The sequence below is a fragment of the Myodes glareolus genome, chromosome 12 (genome assembly GCF_982192425.1).
Source record: "Myodes glareolus chromosome 12, mMyoGla1.1, whole genome shotgun sequence".
Lineage (NCBI taxonomy): Eukaryota > Metazoa > Chordata > Mammalia > Rodentia > Cricetidae > Myodes > Myodes glareolus.
Window position 1 is genome coordinate 30,791,292 of NC_142037.1, and position 6,064 is coordinate 30,797,355.

At 48.4% G+C, this 6,064-nt stretch overlaps 1 protein-coding gene across 2 annotated transcripts in view; it reads right to left on the minus strand.

The window, feature by feature from the left end:
- The window catches only part of Extl3 (exostosin like glycosyltransferase 3), a 93,148-nt gene extending 87,417 nt beyond the window's left edge, over positions 1-5,731 (minus strand). Inside the window, exon 1 of one of the 2 annotated variants that reach the window (XM_085698654.2) lies at positions 5,402-5,731. The gene's annotated coding sequence lies outside the window, so the exon portion shown is untranslated. The remainder of the gene's footprint in view (positions 1-5,401) is intronic. The other variant, XM_048421776.3, reaches the window with a different exon arrangement.
- Positions 5,732-6,064: the final 333 nt, after the last annotated feature.

Sequence of the window (6,064 nt, forward strand, 5' to 3'; positions counted from 1 at the left end):
GAGGAGCTTGGAAGGCCATTTGAAAAATTGTTGTAGCCAGGCAGTGGTGGCACACGCCTTTAGTCCCAGCACTCGGGAAGCAGAGAAGGGCAGATCTCAGTGAGTTCAAGGCCAGTTTGGTCTACAAAGTGAGGTCCGGGACAGTCAGGACTGTTACACAGAGAAACCCTCTCTTGAAAAAAGAAACAAAAATAAAAAACAAGAGAAGGAAGGAAGGAAGGAAGGAAGGAAGGAAGGAAGGAAGGAAGGAAGGAAGGAAAGAAGAGAAAAAAAAGAAAAATTGTTGCGGAGAACAGGATGAGAAAGAACCAGCTGGAAAACGGGCTGTGTGCCTTGAGGACCCCTTGGGTACCAGAAACCATTCCAGTTTTACCAAGATCTGGATGACAGAAAGGCCAGCACCCAGAAGTCCAGGTCTGAATCCCTTAATGATCTGAAAGAGGGAATTTTAGGTTTGTCGACACAGCTCTTAGCTTTCTATCTAGTAAACTGCCAAGCTGATGAAGACAGACACTGGAAGGCATCAAAAACCAGGTGACAGAGTGGGTGGTAGCAGACAGCAGATCGCCCGTTTACGGTGGCTCATGTCACAGAGCTGATGACGGAATTGCTGTCTGAGGCCAGCCTGGCAAAGAAGGAAAGAAAGAAAAGAGGACAGTAGGCTAGAGTTAAAAAAAAAAAAGCAGGGGGGCGGGGTGTTCCTGGGAAGAATGGCTCAGTCAGTAAGGTGCTTGCCTTGCAAGCATAAGGACCCCCCCCCCAAACCCCATAAAAAGACCAGGGGTGGTTGCAAGTACATGTACTCCCAGCATTGGGGAGGTGAAAACAGAAGTATTCCTTGGGGTGCATTGGTCAACCAGGCTAGTGAAATAAGGAGAACCCCAGCCTAGTGAGAAATTCTATCTCAAAAACAAGGTGGGTGGCTCTTGAGAAATGATACCCAAAGTTGTCCTGGGGTATCTGTGTACATACACGCACACACACACACACACACACACACACACACACACACACACCCTCCTTCATCTGTGCCTATAAAATAAGGTCACAGTTCTCTTAAGAGCAGACTTAATGCTTGGCCAAAGGAAACCAAGTGATACCAGATAAGGCCCTTCCCTGTGAGGACCCAAAGATTGGGCTGAGATGGGAGCTCACGTGAGACACCACAGTGGAGACAGTTAACAGCCACAGCCGTCTGCACTTTTCAAAAGATGCCTGCGCTGGTCCACCTATCTGGAAATAGCCACAATACCTCAATCACAAGACTCGATTTGAAAACTGTCTGTCCGCAGCCCAGGAATCCCTCCTCTGAGAAGAGTGTGATAGATGCTCTCCTCAGCTCACCCCCATCACCCCCACAGGCCACTCTGTGAATGCTTGGGGATCAAATACTCAAACTACTTTCAAAGCACAGCAAACGGGAACCAGAACTGGCAGAGCATAAGCGAAACTTTTTTTTTTTTTTTTTTTTTGAGACAGGGTCTCTCTAATGCAATCCTGTCTGTCCTGGAACTCGCTATGTAGACCAGGCTGGCCTCATTCTCACAGAGATCCTCCTGTCTCTGCCTCTTTATGCAGCCCTGGCTGTCTTGGAGCTCGCTATGTAGCCCAGGCTAGCCTTAAAATCACAGCTATCCTCCTGCCTCTGCCTCCCAAGTGCAGGAATTAAGGCGTGCACACAAAGCCTCAATTCAGTACGTGTTCGGAACCATCTCTCCAGGTTCACGTTTGATACAAACGTTTGACCTTTTCCTTGCCTTGTGTTTTTCATGTTTTTGTTGTTGTTTTAGGACAGGGTCTATCGCATACCTCAGGCTGCACCTTGAACTCATTTTATAGCTGACCCTGGCCTTGAACTCTACTTTTGTCTACTTGATTCTCTATTTTTGTCTCTGAAGTGCCTGGGATTAGATCACCATGCCTGGCTTCATTGTACCACCTTGAGACCTAATGGAACCGGCAGTCCGACACACCCACTTCTAAGCACCCAAATCTCCTCAGTAACTATATTTTTATAATTTGCTGCCGCAGGGCTGACAGAGATGAAAGTCATGGTTTGCTTCCTGCTCGGATGGACAGAGCATCTTCATCAGCTGAGTCCTTGTGGGTATCAAGCCGTAGTCTGGGCTTAGAAGATGGGTTTTGGTTTCCCATTCTCAGTCTGCCTGGACTTGTGCAGTGGCCCTGGGCCAATCACTGTGAAACCTTGGGTTTCCCTCTTGTCAGCGTGTTAAAGTGTTAAAGGGTGTGTTAAGGGTGTTAGGCAAGCCTGCTGTAGCATAGATAGACCTGCGCCCTGGGGATCTGTCATTTGGGAACCCACCCAGCATTCTTTTCTTGGGCTGGGTTCTGTAAAATACCTTTTACCTTTTTGCAGGGGAGTTGCACTGTCTTCCTGGTCACAAATGTGTCACAAGCTCCTAGACATTGGCAATCTGACCACAAAGGATGGCCAATGGGATTTCTTTCTCTAGACAGTAAGATATACAAATATATACAATGTGTTATATACATTAGCATTGCTTTAAAAAAAATAGGGTTTTACTAAGTAGTTTTTGGCTGGGCTGTAACTCACTGTGAGGATCAGGCTAGCTTCGAACTCACAGACATACACCCATTCTGTTTTCCCAGTGCTGGGATTCAAGGCATGCAGGGCTACTTGGTTCTGTTTCTGGGCTTCGTGGGCAGAGGTTTGTGGAAGGAATTTTTTTTTTTTTTCGAGACAGGGTTTCTCTGTGTAGCTTTGGAGCCTGTCCTCGAACTTGCTCTGTAGATCAGGCTGGCCTCGAACTCACAGGGATCTGCCTGCCTCCAGTGCTGGGATTAAAGACAATGCGCCACCGCCACTACCTGGTGGAGATTCTTCATGTTGATAGGAAACAGTAAAAAGGGGATTCACCCTGTGTGTGTGTGTGTGTGTGTCTGTGTGTGTGTGTGTGTTGAATATGTGCTCAGAGGAGTACGCGGTAAGTGTTGTAGTATGAGGCCAGAGGAGGATGCTGGGCATCCTGTTCTATCGCTCTTCCTCAAGGCATAACTGCTCTCACTGAACCCAGAGCTAGGCTGCTAGCCAGCAAGCCCCAGAAGTCCTGTGTCTGCCCTATCTCCACCCTGAGCCCTGGGGTTACAGACATGCACGTAGCCACATACATAACTCTTTCAAGGGATGTTGGGGACTTGAACTTGGGTCTTCATGCTTATCCACGGAGCCATCCCCGAGTCCTGGGATTAAACAATTTTTATGCAGTTCTGTGGCTTTTGATATGTTCACTTTGTTGTGGAACCATCAGCATACTTTTCTAGGACTTCATCTTCTCAAATCCTTACCCGTTTGACGCTAACTCTGTTTCTTCCCACAGCTCCCGGCAACCAGCGTTCTGTCTTCTATCAATCTACTTCCTTTAAGAACTGTGTTCAAATAGGGCCATACATTATTTATCCTTTGGGACTGGCTTGTGTCACTTAGTATAATATCTAGCATATTCATCTCTCCCGGTTTATACATTCCATTCTTGCTCTCTGTGATTTTGTTATTTCTTTACCCCTCTTCCCAGACATCCTTAGTACTCATTTCAAGTGCTGGCTTCTCCTGAGGTCTTTCCCTCACAACTGACAGACTAGACATAAAGCCCTGGCCATCATGAGTGGCACGGTAGTGCCATGCTGTCCGTCACCATAGCAAGCACGTACTGCCACACCGCCTATCCTGGCAAATACACACTGTCTGGGTTGGTTTACCCTCCTAGATCAGTTTCAGAATCCGGAGTTTAAATTATCTCTGCATTTCCAATCCGGGCACATTGACAGGACGTCTCCTGGACAGAATCTGCCTCTGAATAACTTGGGTGGTGCTCTGTCATTACAGAACAGGCCCATCTCTATGTGATGAAGTCATTCAGGATAACCATTAAGACAAGTTACTGCTTAACAAAGATAGAGAAGCCAAACTGTGATTAGTCACCTCCTTTCCTTGAGTAGAAGTAATTCAGTTAACAGTTTAAAAGAATTTTCTTGCTGGGCAGAGGTGGCGCACACCTTTAACCCCAGTACTCGGGAGGCAGAGGCAGGCAGATATCTGTGAGTTTGAGGCCAGCCTGGGCTACAAAATTGAGTTCGAGGGCAGGCTCCAAAGCTATGGAGAAACCCTGTCTCGAAAAAAAGAAAGAAAGAATGAAAGAAAGAAAGAAAGAAAGATTTTTTTTTGGTTGGGCATGGACACATACATACACACATACACACCTTTGCATACACACCTTTAATCCCAGCACTCGGGAGGCAGAGGCAGGTTGATCTCTGTGTGTTTGAGGCCAGCCTGGTCTACCTAGCAAATTTCTGGACAGCCAAGACTACACAGAGACCCAGTCTCAAAAAAAAAAAAAACAAATATTTTTTAAAACAGAATTTTCTTATTTCGATGAGCAAGCCAAGAGGTCTGTCTACTAAAAAAGGAGCATGTGCTCATCATTTGCATTTTAGGTTTGGAAGACACAGTAAAAACAGTTTTCATACTTCAACCTCCTTGGCAGCAGAAATGTCTGAGAACAAGCTTGCCTGATTTCTCATCCACTGCCCCCAACCAACAGCTCATTTGCTAATTAAGACTGTGTTCACCTGGATTATCTTTGCGCTGTAGTTTTCCTAATTATAAACATTACTAAGCAGTAAGAGAAATTGCTTGGAGATCAAGTAAAAGCAAATCAATTGGCTTTTGGCAGTGGATATAACATAGGATGAAACATGCTTTTAAAATACAGTTTATGAAGCTGGAGAGACGACTCAATGGTTAAGAACATGTGTTAATATCACAGAGGCAGGGTTCTGTCCCCAGCACACACGTGGTGGCTCACGGTCATCCATAATTCTGGTTCTGGGGATCTGTTTTCTTCTTCTGGCCTCCAGGCACACATGCAGTGTACATACACACGTAGGCAAAACACTAATACACACAAAATAAATCTAAAAAGAAAAAACTAAAATATGATTTCTTTTCTATTGGGGGTGGAGATCCGTGAACAAAACTTCGCAGGGCATTGAAAAGTGGGCAGAGTCACTCCACTCAGTTTTGCGACCTGAAGCTTCCAGGTTGTGACATGATCGCCAAGGAAACGGGGTAACAGAAAGTGAGACTGAAAGGAGTGAACTAAAGCAGAAACAGGCTGTTGGGGGAAAGACACCCTCAAGCCCAAACCTCCAGGCATTTCAGTGTTTCCTAGATACCGAATCTTACTTTTTGGATAGTGCTAATTACTTGAAAACTAAGGAGCTGGGTGTGGTATCAAAGAGTCCCCCAGGGCCGTCCTGGGTGGCGTCTAGGACTGCTGGGACGCCAGGACCCCACCAGCTCAGCCCAAGAGACAGCGTCTCCTGAGAGGATGGCCCGAGTGTAGCGGCTGCCACTCACCCTAGCCTGTAGTGCGTGCTAGCGAATCCACGATTCCAACTTCCCACCAGTCGCCTGCGCCCGAAGTTGCATCCATTCCCACGGGAGGGATGGCCTTGAAGGTGCACGAGACCCCACACCAGGCTCCAGATGCCCTCTAGTCCGCGCTCGGAAACCCTTGGAAATGCAGTGCAGGGGATCCGGGCAAAGCCCGCGGCCACGCCCGCACTGCTCCAGGACTTCCTCCGGAGTCCCTACCTGGCCACAGCGCTGGGAGCAGACAGACACCTGCAACACCCGCCGACCACCACCGCGGCAGAACTCTTGGTCCTGGTCCTGCCCCCGGTGGCCGGACCGGTCCCCCGCCACCCAGACCACGCTTTTACCAGCTAGGCCACGCCCCCGCAGCTAGGTCCCACCTCCTAAACTAGGCCACGCCCCAGTTCTATAGACCACGCCCTATAGAACTAGACCCTGCCCAAACGTCCAGGCCGCGCCCCCGATGGGGATGCCCCGCCCCACCGCTTGACAATCAGCAGCACGGGTGGAGGCTCGGTGCATTGTGGGATACTTCAGGCCAACGCCGAGCCTGTGCTGACCCCTGGTGGGCACTTCTGTAACGACACCCGGAGCGCGGCTGCTGGGCTTCAAGACCCTGAGGGACCCCGCTGGTTGACGGGTTGC